The 15,042-nt window shown below is 42.2% G+C and overlaps 1 protein-coding gene across 1 annotated transcript in view; it reads right to left on the bottom strand.

Annotated features, from left to right (window-relative positions):
* The window catches only part of LOC126253274 (serine/threonine-protein phosphatase rdgC), a 1,933,713-nt gene that overhangs the window by 318,621 nt on the left and 1,600,050 nt on the right, over positions 1-15,042 (bottom strand). The window lies entirely within an intron of this gene.

Raw genomic sequence — 15,042 nt, 5'->3', positions numbered from 1 at the left:
CGCTAACGATATAGTGCACAGGACTGATGACGGATATGCATGTGGGCAGCATTTGGTTTACTGACGAAGCTTATTTTTACCTGGACGGCTTCGTCAATAAACGGAACTGGCGCATATGGGGAACCGAAAAGCCCCATGTTGCAGTCCCATCGTCCCTGCATCCTCAAAAAGTACTGGTCTAGGCCGCCATTTTTTCCAAAGGAATCATTGGCCCATTTTTCAGATCCGAAACGATTACTGCATCACGCTATCTGGACATTCTTCGTGAATTTGTGGCGGTACAAACTGCCTTAGACGACACTGCGAACACCTCGTGGTTTATGCAAGATGGTGCCCGGCCACATCGCACGGCCGACGTCTTTAATTTCCTGAATGAATATTTCGATGATCGTGTGATTGCTTTGGGCTATCCGAAACATACAGGAGGCGGCGTAGATTGGCCTCCCTATTCGCCAGACATGAACCCCTGTGACTTCTTTCTGTGGGGACACTTGAAAGACCAGGTGTACCGCCAGAATCCAGAAACAATTGAACAGCTGAAGCAGTACATCTCATCTGCATGTGAAGCCATTCCGCCAGACACGTTGTCAAAGGTTTCGGGTAATTTCATTCAGAGACTACGCCATATTATTGCTACGCATGGTGGATATGTGGAAAATATCGTACCATAGAGTTTCCCAGACTGCAGCGCCATCTGTTGTTGAAAATTGTAACTACTGTAATTTCGAGAGTTTGTCTGCCTGAAAATGTACTGTTGTCCCAAGCATATTGCAACAAACGGTGTATTTCTATCGCTGCTCGTTTAGTTTTTATTGCCGTTTCAAATATACCGGTCATTTTTGAAACACCCTGTACATCACACTCAGTAATGCTACGACCAGTGCGGCGGAGAGCCTCAACATGCAGTCCTCAATACATTGACGTTACACGTCACGGGATAGCGTTAGGCACATACAGTAATGGAAATAAGTATTCATACACTAGAGCGTGGAAAAGTAAACTGCCTTTATTGACAATACGAAACCAAAAACACTAATCGGATACGCACTATACACATCGGCCACTCGCCAAGGCAGCTATGCTGGTATATCGAACGAGAATGAACAAGCCCTTACAAAACACAATACAAAAACGTCTGCCAAGTTCTCTACTGCGCTGGGGATTAAGTATTCATACACCAGTAGAAAATTACACTTCTAACAAAGCCAGAACATGTTTAATACTTCGTATGCATACCCTTCCGGTGTATTACTTCTCGCAACCTCCGTGGCACGGAATGGACCAATTTTCTTGTAGTTTCCGAAGTGATACTTTCCCATTCTCGAAGGAGAGCCTCTTTCAAGAGACCTTACTACGGATGTCGTGTTTTCTCACTCGTGTGTCCAGCTCACTCCACAAGGGTTCGTGGTATTCAGATCTGGACTCTGAGCTGGTGTTTTAAGATTGTGTGGAGTGTTGCAGAGCAATCACAGCCGGACAATTTGCCCCGTATGTTTGGGATCATTGTCCTGTTGGAAGTAATAATTTGTAGGAAGACCTAAGGCGTCAACACACTGTTGTAAGTTCTATTTGAGAATGTTCACATACTCAAATCTGTCCATGGTACTTTCCACAAACACTAATTTTCCGACACCGGAGGCTGACGTACAGCCCCATACCATCACCTCCGTGCTGCACCGTGTGTTGAATGTTGTTTCGGTCGAGGTCTGTATTCGGTCTTCTCCATACCAAGAACCTACCATCATTGTGCACGATATTAAATTTGCCTTTATCACTAAACAGTACAGTATCCCAGAAGTCTGCTGTCTTGGATACATGCTGTTTCGCGAATTGCATCCGCCATTCCCTATTCTTTTTGATGATGTAGGGCTTTCGTCTCGGGAACCTGGCTCTGTAGCCCGAACGATTGAGAATGGTACGAACTGCCCTTGGAGTGATGTCCTTTCGGAAGTGGTCATGTACATATGCGGATAGTGCCGATGCTGTCGTCATCGGGTTTTTCTTGATGATTCTTAGTAGCATTCTGGTTTCTCTTGTTGTAAGCATCTGTGGACGACCGTGTCGTTCACTGTTCATTACTACATGTCTGTCCTTATATCGCTTAACGATAGATTGCAAAGTCGCTCGGCTTCGTCCTATGGTGATCGCAATTTCGGCATACGACTTGTGGTGAAGATATTGGGCGACAACGGTGTTTCGTTCCTCAATGGTCGTTTCCTTCCCCTTGCGGCCCATTCTGCTGTTCCACTGTACCCACCTCCGACGTGCTGTTGTTTCACGGCCGCCACACGACTACACAAGTGTGGCATGCGCTCCGCGGCTGCGTCAGCCGTTTGTTTGGTTGAAAGTAGTACGCTGTATGAATACATTTTGCCCTGTCCTAGACCGTGCAGATTGCAACATATTTTATTTTCCCAGAATAGATTCATGGCATACGGGAAGCATCATTACCAAGAACATGATTATCTGACGCTACAACATCGTACTTATTCGTATCGGCGCTGTGGGTGATTTACTATCCCAACACAACATTGTAGTTTGTCACCACCTAATGTATGAATACTTATTTCCATGACTGTATACAGATGGCGGTAATATCGTGTACACAACGTATGAAAGGGCAGTTCATTAGCGGCGATGTCATTTGTACTCAGGTGATTCATATGAACAGGTTTCCGACGCGATTACGCTCTTACAACGGGAATTAGCAGAAGAGGTTCAAAAAATCAGCCAACCACATACAAACCAAATGTTTTATTTAGCCCTTGACTAGCTTTCGATATTTATAAAAATATTTGCTTCTGAAGGGGTTTTTATTTATTTTTATGAATATCGAAATCTTGGTCAAGGGATAAATAAAGCTTTGCTTTGCAATTGGTTGAGCCGAGCGGTCTAAGGCGCTGCAGCTATGGACTGTGCGCCTGGTCCCGGCGGAGGTTCGAGTCCTCCCTCGGGCATGGGTGTATGTGTTTGTCCTTAGGGTAATTTAGGTTAAGTAGTGTGTAAGCTTAGGGACTGATGACCTTAGCAGTTAAGTCCCATGAGATTTCACACACATTTGGCAATTGGTTGGCTGATTTTTTCAGCCTCTTCAGATTTACACAGTTGCTGAATCAGAGCCATGTTTAAGATTTTGGAGCCGGCCACCGTGGCAGAGCGGTTCTAGGCGCTTCAGTCCGGAACCACGCGGCTGCTACGGTCGCAGTTTCGAATCCTGCCTCGGGCATGGATTTGTGTGATGTCCTTAGGTTAGTTAGGTTTAAGTAATTCTAAGTCTAGGGGACTGATGACCTCAGACGTTAAGTCCCATAGTGCTTAGAGCCATCTGAACTATTTCTTAAGATTTTGGAATTAGGAAACTTTCAACGCGGAATGGTAGCTGGAGCTAGACGCATGGGACATTACATTTCGGAAATCGTTTGGGAATTCAATATTACAATATCTACAGTGTCAAGAGAATTCTAAATTTCAGCCATTACCTCTCACCACGGACAACGCAGTGGCCGACGGTCCTCACGTAACGACCGAGAGCAGAAGCGTTTGCTTAGAATTGTCAGTGCTAACAGACGAGCAACACTCCTTCAAATAACCGTAGTAATCAATGTGGGATCTACGACGAACGTGTCGAGTAGGACATGGTGATGGAATTTCGCGTTCATGAACCATGGCAGCAGATAACGCACGCGAGTGCCTTTGCTAACAGAACGAAATCGCCTGCAGCGCCTTTCCTGGACTTTTGACCATATCGATTGGACCCTAGACAACAGAAAAACCCCGGCCTGGTCAGATGAGACCCGATTTCGGTTGACAAGAGCTGATGGTAGTTCGTCACAGACCCCACGAACGCACAGAGCCTGATTATCAACGAGGTACTGTGCGGGCTAATGGTTGTTCCACAATGGTGTGGGCTATGTTTACATGGAGTGGACTGGGTCCCCTAGTCCAAATGAACCGACCATTGACTGGAAATTCCCAAACGATATTGGTATTTTCATGGATGGCAAGGCGCTATGTCACCGGACCACAATTGTTCGTGATTGGTTTGAAGAAAATTCTGCACAATTCGAGCTAATGATTTGGCCATCCAGATCGCCCGACACGGATCCCATCGAACATTTACGGGAAGTAATTGAGAGGGCAATTAGTGAACAAAATCCCGCACCGGCAACATTTTCGCAATTCAGGACGGCTGCAGAGACACCATGGCTCAATATTTCTGTAGGAGACTTGTTTAGTGCATGTCACGTGGAGTTGCTGCACTGCCGCGAGGAACTAGCCGAGCGCTCTAAGGCGCTGCAGTCATGGACTATGCGGCTGGTCCCGGCGGAGGTTCGAGTCCTCCCTCGGGCATTGGTGTGTGTGTTTGTCCTAATTTAGGTTAAGTAATGTGAAAGCTTAGGGACTGATGACCTTCGCAGTTAAGTCCCATAAGATTTCACACACATTTGAACATTTCTTTGTTGTTGCTGTACTACGCCGGGCAAAAGGAAGTGCGACACGATGTTAGGAGGTATCCCATGACTTTTGCCACCTCACTGTCAAATTAGATACTTTTTACGTTAATATCAGTCTTTTAGATTATTTGTGCTACTCGTTTTTTCACCGTCGTTCACGCACTTTGACTAGACGTTCATGATAGTAGAATGCTAACAGCCAACCATCTTCGATTATTCCGAAATGCTTGTTCCCACGCGTCGGGCCATAATAATCTGTTTGTCAAAGTCTATTCAATCAAATGATTTCCCTTCCTGAGGCCCATAGTGTCGCCTGTGTTCTTCTCTTCCTCGTCACGTACTCGCAACTCCTCCAGGTGACATTTCTGTCAAGGTGGGCAGTATTAATAATGACTTGGCTCATATAGATGTAAGGCAGAGAGGGCGATAGATGGCATGTTAATGGTCTCCAGAGGCACTCCTTTCCATTTCACGAAGTATTTGCTAGGATTGGTTTCACTCTTATCATTACAATGTAAATAATACAGTTTGTAACAGGTATAAGTGCAGATATTTCTATTGGTGACTTAGGATTGTGTACTGAACAATGTTATATCAGTGTTTACGTCATTTTCAGACTAATAATTGCAGCTATTACAAGTCGTATGTTTTCAGGTCGACTACCTTCATCTACATGTTACAAGAGCAAGTCATTAGTGCTTATTATACCATGGGTAGCAGGTCAGGAGTTGAAGTGTGGACACATGGATGCAAAACGGTGAGTCTATTTTGTAAAGAGTAGACCACTTACATTGTTAGTGGTACAGTTATGACCCTGTGGGAAACATCAGGTCGCAAAGTTAATGACGTCTTTGTGGGAAGACTGCTCGGGACAGACAAATAACAACCAGTACACTGATGTGTGCACATATTGCCACGTATAAGATATCTGCAGTTATCCCATTACACCCTGTACATTAGTCATAATAATAATAATAATAATAATAATAATAATAAAATTATTCCAGTAATTTAGGTTCTGTTAACATTTTTAAATGCATAATATTTTCAACGTAGCAATAATACACTAACAGAATGGATTAATGGAAGAATCAAATTAGGAGTTGAAGTTAATTGGTTGGGACAAGAGCTTGTAATATAGGATAAAATTAGTAGCATAAATAATTAGAAATATTAAACAGCAGAGTAAAGGTACAGACAGAAGGATAAGAAAAGCTGGAAGAATTTTGGCAAAGTGGCAGGCCTATTGGTTTGTTATAGGATAGGATAATAAAATCTGGGGAGTTCTATATCACCCATAGTTTTCCAGCAATACACTTTTTACTATATAGTATAAAAATCCTGCGCCATACAGTAAACGGGGAAATTACTGAAACGCTTTGTTATAACGTAAGCATGGTTTGTATTTACAGTAAGCTACTTAAAACAATGATATGACTTAATAGAAGTTTCACTTGTCAGCTGGAATTGGTTTTTATTTTCTTTCTGTTTTTTCTTTGAAGATTGTTGTCTAGCTTTTTCTACGTTGAGTCACTTCCTGAACTTCTCGGTAAAGTGACCAACAAAAGTCCCCCATCATGTTGGTGCTCCAGCGGCCTTGGTAGTGTTTTTCCATCAATTTAATGTCCTTGTGAAAACACTCTCCTTGCTCCTCACTAACATCTCCCATACTGTAAGGGATGTAATCAAGGGGACTGTTCAAAAAGTGTTCAGGCTCATTAGACATTCTGAAGTTTTAAAATTCTTTAACATTGTACCTGTAATAGAAACATATTCTGGGTCTCTTTCATGTCCTAAGAACTTTGTAAGGACTTCCTTGATTGATCCCCAGGCTTCTTTGTCATTAAGGTCATTGTGGATTCAAAGTTAACATCAAACATCAATTTTCTAATGTCAGGTTCGACAAAGACGCCTTCTTTTAGTTTAGCTTCTGAAAGGTGTGGAAACTTTTGGCAGAGATAAAAATGGTCCATATTTAGGAAAAGCACCTACAAACTATTTCATTAGGCCTAACTTCATATGTAGAGGTGGTAGGAGCACGTTTTTTGGATCTGCATGGTTTCTGCGTAGCATGTTCTTCTCACCAGGTTTTAAAGATTCCCTCACAGGCCAATTCTTTCTAAATCAGTGTTAATCGCTAGCCCTACTGTCCCATTCACACAAGAAACATGGAAATTTGGTAAAGCCACCTTGCTGACCAAGGAGCATGGACGTTGCTTTTAGAACGCCACATATAACGCAACAATGAGGGGAATAGCCTATTTTATTTAGCTCTATTTCTAGGTTTTCATAGTTTTCTTTCATATGTACAGAATGTGCAACCGGTATAGATGCGTACATGTTACCAATGTGTAATAAAACAGTCTTCAAATTAGATGTGGATGAATCAATAAACAGCCTCCAGTCTTCCTTTTTGTATTCAATACCAAGTTATTCATCAGACGGGGAATGTCTGAGCAGTACACTAAATCACCTTCTTGTTGAAAAAACTTGGGAAATTGCCGCTCTCTCTTTCTATACATGCATATGCTGGTTCCAACTGCCAATAACTTCTTTTCTTTTAATCTAGAGCCAAGCAATTCAGCTTTTTCTTTCGTTAAGCCCACATCCCTAACCAAATCGTTAAGCTCGTTCTGAGTAAACAATTCGGGCTCTAGACTTTCTGCGTTACAATGGAATTCATCATCATCTGGTTCATCTAAATCACATTGTACATCAGAAAATACTTCTGCTGGAATATAATTTAAATCATCTGGTGGTTCAGGAACCGGCGAATCTACACCATGCCCTACTGGTCGGATGACGGACGGGAGGTTAGCGTAGCTTATTACCTTCTTGTTTTTCGAATTATGACCAGTAATATCAACACTGCAAAAGTAGCAATCATCGGAATGATTTCTTGCCTCCCTCCATATCATAGGAAGAGCAAATATAGAGGCTTTTTTGTCCTTTTTGGACCATTTTCTCAGATCTTCAACATACACATAACATTCCTTATGAGGCAAGATTTATCTTGATCACCAAGTTTAGATGCAAAGTATGATAGATAAACTATTTTCACAAAGTCTGTAATGTTTCTTTGGTGTTTTTTAAACACTAATTCACCACAAATATAACAAAAACTATCTGCAGAGTTTTTACAACCACGATTAGACATTGTACTGAGCACATGTATACGAAACAGGAAAGTGACATTAGGTTGACAGTAAACAAAACACCATGTGCCAACGTCATCTACATTCATTACACCTTCAAAAATGGCGCAAATGGCTCTGAGCACTATGGGACTTAACATCTATGGTCTTCAGTCCCCTAGAACTTAGAACTACTTAAACCTAACTAACCTAAGGACATCACACACATTCATGCCCGAGGCAGGATTCGAACCTGCGACCGTAGCAGTCGCGCGGCTCCGGACTGAGCGCCTAGAACCGCTAGACCTCCGCGGCCGGCATTACACCTTCGTTTTAAATTATTTTAACTATATAAAGGCTGGTAAATTCTTTAAAAAATCGCTTAATTTAATAAATTTAACTGTAAAATGTGAAGAAATTGTGGGTCATACAGTTTTCTAAGTATCATTTTTGGATTTCCCACCATAAAATACATAAGAATAAGTTATTTTCAGCAAAAGAGTTTATCCATCGTTGGTCTGTGTAATCTTTGGGGATAGTACCCTACACTGAAACGAAAGAAAAGTTAATACAAACATATGTCTGAAAATCCTTCGCATCTGGGATATTAATAAAACTATAAAATTTGAATGACTGGAGCGTGTCAACAGATGTACTCATAATTAACACTCGGAATGTCCTCTTCCTTCTAAACACCCAACGAAGAGTTTGCTTAGTTCTATCTCCGCTGACTTGCAATTAGATTAGGATTTTAAGCATTGACATGCGGGAACAACAGTACGATCAAGTGATATCCTCTTTCAGCTTGCCGTTCTTCTGCGCTGTGCTTGCTTTTGACGGTTGACTCCGTCTCCACAGGCGTAAAACTTGATGCTGAAAACTGACAAGTCCCAACTATCTCTCGACTCTACGAAATGAGAGAGATTACTTCGTCGTAAACCTTTATGTATTGACTCAAATTACAATCCGAAACACTTCTTATAATGCTTTTATGCAGTTAAACATTAACATTCAGTACATTAATACATCAGTCTTTTCAAATTATAGAGTTAACACAGATTAATTCGTTCGACTGTTCTCTTGACGACACCATTCGTTGTCACGACCTTTAAAGTTCTCTGGATCACTGTGTATCTCCGAGAAGGGATGTGCCTCCACGGAACAACCACAGGCCCAACAAGTGACGTAAGAGGAGAACCAGCTGTCAGAGTCACGTAGAAACTTGGCGTCCAGCGTCCAGCCTCCAGATCGTATGTACATACAAACGACTACAATATGCATATTCACATTTAACGAAATCTTTGTCAACGACTGGCGAGTATCATTCATACACTGTGTGATCAAAAGTATCCGGATACCCCCAGAAACTTAAGTTTTTCATATTAAGTGCATTGTGCTGCCACCTACTGCCAGGTACTCCATACCAACGACCTCAGAATGGGGCGCTCCACAGAACTCACGGACTTCGAACGTGGTCAGGTGATTAGGTGTCACTTGTGTCGTATGTCTGTACGCGAGATTTCCACCGTCCTATCATCCGTAGGTCCACTGTTTCCGATGTGATAGTCAAGTGTAAACGAGAAGGGACACGTACAGCACAAAATCGTACAGGCTGAAGTCTTCTGTTGACTGAAGAGTGTCGTAATGTGTAATAGGCAGACATCTATCCAGACCATCACACAGGATTTCCAAATTGCAATACGATCCAAATGGTACAAATGGCTCTGAGCACTATGGGACTTAACATCTGCGGTCGAGCGATTCCAGACTGAAGCGCCTAGAACCGGCGGGCCACACCGGCCGGCGCGCATCAGGATCCACTGCAAGTACTATGACAGTTAGGCGGGAGGTGAGAAAACTTGGATTTCATGACTGGGAGCTGCTCATAAGCCACATATCACGCCGGTAAATGCCAAACGACGCCTTGCTTGGTGTAAGGAGCGTAAACATTGGACGAGTGAACAGTGGAAAAACGTTGTGTGGAGTGACGAATCACGATACACAATGTGGCGATCCGATAGCAGGGTGTGGGTACGGGGAATGCCAGATGAACGTCATCTGCCAGCCTGTTTAGTGTCAACAGTAAAACTCGGAGGCCATAGTGTTATGGTGTGGAGGTGTTTTTCATGGAGAGGTCTTGCACCCCTTGCTGTTCTGCGTGGCACTATCACAGCACAGGCGTACATTGATGTTTTAAGCACCTTCTTGCTTCCCACTGTTGAAGAGCAATTCGGGGATGGCAATTGCATCTTTTAACGCGATCGTGCACCTGTTCATAATGCACGGCCCGTGGCGAAGGGGTTACAAAACAGTAACATCCCTGTACTGGACTGGTCTGCACAGAGTACTGACCTGAATCCTATAGAACACCTTTGGTATGTTTTCGAATGCCGACTTCGTGCCAGGCCTCACTGACTGACATCGATACCTCTCCTCAGTGCCGCATTCCGTGAAGAATGGGCTGCCATACCCCAAGAAACCTTCCAGCACCTGATTGAACGTATGTCTGCGAGAGTGTAAGCTGTGATCTAGGCTAAGGCTGGGCCAACACCTTACTGAATTCCAGCATTACCGATGGAGGGCGCCATGAACTTGTAAATCATTTTCAGCCAAGTGTCCGGATACTTTTGATTACATAGTGTAGATAGGACAGACATGTTGTAACCTATTACATTCAGAAAGTGATACGTTATATTTCAGCATCGACTCGTCCAGTCATGGTCTGAGCACTCTTTCACACTCTTTCAAATACTCTCTGATGGTTTAATGGTTTTGCAGACTTCCATGACACGTCGATGAAGAGTTTCTGCATCTGGCTGGTCTGCTGCATAGAGCTGTATATTGTTTAAGGTGCCCCCAGATATAATAATCCAACGGGCTGAGGTAGGGGGCACCTGCAAGCCATAGAACTATCCTTCCTCTACCTATCCGCCTGTCATGGCAAATACTAGCAAGTGCATTTGGAACTCTGAAAGAAATTTTCTGGAGTTCCATCGTTCATAAACCATACGTTTCTTCTAATTTGTTGGGGCACACCTTATAGTAGGTCTTGGAGAGTGTTCTGAAAAAAATCCCTGTTGACAGCACCTGTAGGATGTACTGGGAGAACGTAGAGCCTCCCAGACATTCATCTAAAGCCCGGCCCACACATTAACCTTAAAGAGATGTTGATGTTTAGCCTGCACTGTAGCATGAGGTGTGCTATCGGTCTTTTATGTCTCTTATGGACATTTGTTATTTTACCTCTTCCAAACTTTGCCCCAGCTGTAAATAAAGCTGAAGAGACGAACGGGACTATGTAGAACGCTTCAAGCATTAAAACTACCGTCTCAGTATTTCTGGTATTTTTTATTAATCCAATCTCGAGACTTTTGAGACTGATTAGGTATAGTCATGTGGAGTTCTCAGCAATAACATCGACTCAAGCTGCATCATGGCTGTAGAGTTCCTACAGGACTAATGAGTTGTCTATTCTTTGGTTTATTTTACACGAATATCATTTTCTAAATTTTTTATATTATTTGGATAAGAATTCTATATGCTGTGACACACTGTTCTGTTCAGTTTAGATGTTCTTGCAACACAAGATCTTCACTATTTTTGTAGGATTACAGATTAGTCTTAGGAAGTATGATGAGAATGGCTTTAAAATATTAATTAATCAACTTTCGAAGCGTAATAAAAATCAACTGTCACACGGTGGTGTTTCATATTGACGTTCGCACTGAACCATGATCGTCACTCATGGATGGTAATACAGAAGGAATAATCTTAGGGCTCGCTAATACAGCTGGATAGCGTCAGCATATATGTGCTGTTAACAACAATTCAAAACAGTTGCAGTCTCATAAGATATAAAGACAGATATGGAACGGACCATAGGCTGAGTACTAAGTGACTCCTCTGAAGACACTTTTTCCTCATAATGTTTTCTTCTGACCCGTAATGGACTGCTTGATATCGGTTTACTAAGTAGCATGAGTGCACATTTCTTGAGTTTCAAGTATTTTACTTTCGCTAGTGACATGCCAAAAGCAACATTTGGACATCTTGCTGAAATCCAGTAGTCTTACAATATTTGTTTCGTGTTCGTCTATGGTATGTTTGAAACTGTCGGTCGCTTTAGTAATGCAGGTGCTGTGCTAAGATGTTTTCAGAAGCATTAATTATTCATCGTGTTAGATGTAGTATGGCAGTTATTGAGGTGCAATAAATTTCATGGATTTTGAAACGTGGGCAGTAATCGCGAGTTGATTTTGGTATACATGTCTTAGTTATATGTCTAATTAGGATTTGCTTCCGCTCACTATGATATGTACAACTAATGAGAGAGAACATGAAGATGTATGTAATAATCAGAACAAGAACATTGAAAAACATTCATTTCCACTTTGTTTATCCATAATCGTCTGCCATGCTTTCCATACTATGTTCGTAGTTCGTATGTTGTATATTGCTGCTTCATTCGAGGTGATCTGTCGTGTGTCCAAGTTGGTCAGTTACCACTCAGGGGTGAAGAATTAGAACCAATGTATACTGTACAACAAGCAAGCCTGATTTTTGTGTTTCGTACATTTCACTGTAGTTCTCCAGCTCCGTAAATTTAGTTTTTTTTCTTCTATTCCATCACTGCAGCTGACACAAAAGTAGTCTAAAATTTGAAATAAAAGTACAGTCTTGGTAGCCAAGGTTTTTATATTCCTATTTGTATAACATGTTTCGCCTGTTGTAGGTATCTTCAAATTATCTGCAATCTAAAATTTACAAAAATAGGTATGAGGAAGTGTTCTGATCCAATCTTGTACGAAAACGTACTGTACGGGAAAAGATTTTACGCAAACTTACAGAAATTGGTCACGGTTCACGCCGTCCATAAAATGATTATAAGGTGACAATGCATCGGCAACATGTGACTGGGCTACCAAAAAGTTGAAAATCTCCAATGCCTGATCGGCAATAAGCCATCATTTTTTTATATAACGATGTCCATTGTTTATAGAGGTTTAGCCTCGTTGCTATGAAGTATGCTGGTGTCTCTTTTGTTATTTGTTTGGTTCCCTTATCCTTAAGGCATAATGTAGTTTTTGTTTTTTTGTATTTATGACGACCATTTCATGAGGTATAATTATCTTCTTGGATAGATGGCAGTTAAATTTACTCTTAGTTTTTGAGCTGTCATATGACGAATTACGTACACTATTATTTATAAGGCTGTTTATCTCCTGTATATGAATATTGTTCTGCGTAATGGATTATGTATACAATAGCCGACGCCATCTGTCTGATTCCTCTTGCACACGAGGGCCGGATTACCTTTTCAAGTCTAATGAAATCCAGTTTATCAAACCTTAAAATTTTTTCTGCATTCTATGCTTGTCAGCGTGCCCGCTAACATAAGTTGTGGTTCCGATTCATGAAGATCTGCTGTGCTCTGTTCTTAACTTCTGCGGCGTCCTTCGCGCAGCAAGGCAACGAATTAAGTAGTTCAAAGATCTTTAGATATGTATTTTCACTGTCTCCTTAGGCGACCTTTTCAAGTCTAATGAAATCCAGTTTATCAAACTTTAAACTTTTTCGCTGCAATTTTTCATCGTTGCGGTTCTTTACATTAACTCGCTTGACAGATATTGGGGAATTTCAGCTTTTTGATTTCCCAAGCGCATTTTGCCTATGTATTCGCATCGTATAGTCCTTTTTTGGACGGCGTGCGCCATGATTAGTTTCTCTAAGTTTACGTAGAAACTTTTCCCATAGAGTATGTTTTTGCACAATATGGGATCAGAACGCTTCTTTATACCTACTTCCGTAAATTTTGTCTTGCAGATAATCTGAAGATACCTACCATAGGCGAAACGCGTCATTAAAATAAGCAAATAAAAATCCCCGAAGCCAAGAGTTGGTTTTCGTCTCATAAATTTAATGTTATGTATTTCGCTTGCATCATCTGTGTGCAGCATACAGCCTATTCATCATCTGGCGTAACTTAGCGGGTCTCGATGGACCATGAAGTGTTTACTGTGAATGAGCACTGATGAACCTACTTACCACAAGTGAATTCTGTCTACATCAGACCTATTGGTTATGTCCTTCCATTCGACATCAGAAGTCCTTCTGTAGAACATCACGGCTGACGATTTATGGAAACCGTGGTAGATCTAAATCTGGAAGGTAATGTTTGGATTTCGAAATCCTACATCTATTGAATAATTACCCAGTACTCATAATACAGGGTGAAAATTATCGAACTATATGAAAAAACCGTAAATTTGTTACAAACGACGGCGTGTACACACTTTATTTAACATGTAAACACCACTACAGATATTCGGATGTAGGTTATGACATGTTCGATATGTCTGCCATCATTGGCGATGATGTGGCGCAGATGAATAGCGAAATTCTGTATGACCCGCTGAAGTGACAGAACATCGATGCGATCGATGACCTCCCGAATGGCTATTTCTCAGCTGAGCAATTGTCTTAGTGTTGTTGTTGCACACTTGTCTTTAATATAGCCCTACAAAAAGGAGTTGCATGTGTTCAGATCTGGAGAATATTTCGGGCAATCGAAGCCCATGCCAGTGGCCTCTGGGTACAGCAGAGCAACAATGCGGTCCCCAAAGTGCTCCTCCAGCACATCAAACACTCTGCTGTTTGGATGGGGTCGAGATCCGTCTTGCATGAACCACATCTTGTCGAAATCAGGGTCACTTTGGAGAATGGGGATGAAACATTATCTTCTAAAACCTTCACCTAGCGTTTTGTAATCACCGTGCCATCAAGGTTTATTTCGTGACTGGACATTGCACACGACACAGTCACCCGTTGAGGGTGAAGAGAGTACTCGATCGCGAAATGCGGATTGTCAGTCCCCCAAATGCGCAAATTTTGCTTACTGACGAACCCATCCGAATGAAAGTGGGCTTCGTCGCTAAACCAAACCATACATACAGACTAATTCCCATCATTCCCCCCGGCCAACCGTGCAGTTTGAACGTCCTAACGCAAACTCTCCAGAAGTTATGACGATTTTATTTCACATTGTTCAACAATTGTCACCCTGTAAGTACGAGCAAGCAGTTCCAAGCCAGGTGAATCCCGTTATTCAAGGGCTAGAAGCCGAATAAAATTTCGGGTTGCGTCTTAGCAAATCAAACTCTCTCTCTCATCTGTGGAGTGTTTACCGGAGGCACTCGGCTACTGTTATCCCCCGACTTCCATTATTCAGTATGATCTCCCGGAACGGGAAACGTTACAAGAGTGGGCGTCGCTAATCGCATTCAGCCCCTTGATAAAGGCGCTGTAGGCAATTAGATGAGCAGCGAAATTGCCGGCGGAGTTTCTACGGCGCCCTCTGTCAGCCGGCCTCCAGGGGAATGAGTACAAAAGCCTATCCTGCTTTTGTTCTCTCGGGCGCAGCGAATTCCTGTTAAAACCAAACTGAAATTTACATT

The sequence above is a fragment of the Schistocerca nitens genome, chromosome 4, assembly GCF_023898315.1.
Source record: "Schistocerca nitens isolate TAMUIC-IGC-003100 chromosome 4, iqSchNite1.1, whole genome shotgun sequence".
In the NCBI taxonomy this organism is placed as follows: Eukaryota; Metazoa; Arthropoda; class Insecta; order Orthoptera; family Acrididae; genus Schistocerca; species Schistocerca nitens.
The sequence above is the reverse complement of the archived record's forward strand: the minus strand, read 5'-3'. Positions and strand labels throughout refer to the sequence as shown.